Consider the following 1,901-nt stretch of genomic DNA (forward strand, 5'->3'; position numbering starts at 1 on the left):
AAGATTGGTTTTGGTAAAATAAAAATATAGGTTAGCTAAGCTTTTAGCTTAAAAATCGCACATAAAAGAAAATTTAATTTGTAAAATATGACTATAAAAATTATAATGCAACATAAGATATCTACGCGCACTTTTATATACTAGGCTTCAATAAAGGATTGGAATTTAATTACTTCGTGCCTTAATAAGACCAATTCATAATTTCTGATAAAAAATTTTGTTAAAACCTTGCAGAAAGTCATTCAGGACAGTATATCATCAGGGAACTAATTAAAAAAAGATATATGGTCTTGACTGCTCACTGGAAAATGTAATAAGGCCGAAATTACTACACTTTATACACTCATGCAAACAAGACTGCAAATCTCGCAAGAAAAAATGTGAACATGGTCAATATAATATTTTCTAATAAACGAACCAGAAAGATAAAAGAGAATAAGAGAGCCAAAATATATATACTATCGCATCAAAGACTAGATATGATTTAATATGTAATATATTATAAACTGTCTATACTTTAATAAAAATCTTTAAATACGTATAGAAGGTTGAAATTTATTTCAAATAAGTTGAAGAAAAAATATTTTTTTAACATAATAAACAATCTTCGATTTGCATATATAAACTAAGAATGGTTTCAAAAGGTATGATGGGATAACAAAATACCATAATTAGTATATAAATAAGTTGGAGTATCTAACTCAAGCTTAAACACTACCATAAATTAAAATATATCATCATACTTTTATGCTTATAATTTAATATTGTAAAAATGCATTTGTTAGAATTTTAAATTATGAAACAATCTGTTTGTATTTTTATCTAAAGTTTAACAAGTACTGCTTTAAATATTTGCTTTGAGTAATTATTTATTTTCTCTTTGACATTTTTGGCATATCCATCTAAGAACCGAGATGTAGTCGTTAACCCATATATAAATTCGCAAGAAAATATAAAAATTGTAATGGTGTTTTCCTAAAAAAAATTTTGAATTGAAAGACTAAAATCAATATTTACAAGAAAAAAGAACATTTGTAGCACAACTGCTGTAATAGCATCTTTATCTTTTTTTAAACTGTGAACCGTATATTTATATTAACATGATTATTGCAAAAGATACAGTTAAAATTTTGTATTGTGCAGATATTAAGTAACAGACACATAAAAAATATTATAGGGGGATTATTTATGTACTTAAGTATTTTCTAAGGTGTAAAATATATGTTTTATGTTGATTATTATTTTATACATGGTGGCGAGTTTGAAATTTAGGGTAAAATATAAAAATTATTTCTTATATAATTTACTGTTTAAAAACGAGAAATAGACATGAAAACACATTGAATGTTATAGTTTGATGTTTTAATGTATTTTAAATATAAGTTTTTTGAAAAAATTTACCCTAGCAATATTTAAGGCTATAAAATAAACAGTAGCTGCATTATTATACTAGGTCTAAAATATTCGCAACGGAGCATAAATACTTTTAATATAAAATGTAATAAGATAATTGAGAGCCTTAAGAAAATATTAAAAAAAAATACAATAAATATAACGATTTAAATAATGTTGATATTATTTTTATTTTTTTTCCATAACTGTCTAAAGACATTATTTTAACTTTATGCTGTAACTGTAGTTAGTCTACGTTATATATAATGTTAAATATTTAAAAAATCATTATTTTATAGAAAAATAATTTTACTAAAAAAATACTTTCATGTTTTTATTCTTTAGAAACAATATAATTATAGTTTAGTTAATGTTTAAATTATTTTCAATATTCTTTTCATTCTTCAAAATTCTAAATCGCGAGATTTTTTAGAACATAATACAGAAAGTCCTAATTGTTATCTCTTTTCACATTTTTATATAATTAACTAGCATTTTTTCTTGCACAT

Source organism: Rhyacophila brunnea, unplaced genomic scaffold, assembly GCF_057557595.1.
Source record: "Rhyacophila brunnea isolate RB1 unplaced genomic scaffold, BYU_Rbru_1.0 scaffold_76, whole genome shotgun sequence".
Classification (NCBI taxonomy): Eukaryota; Metazoa; Arthropoda; class Insecta; order Trichoptera; family Rhyacophilidae; genus Rhyacophila; species Rhyacophila brunnea.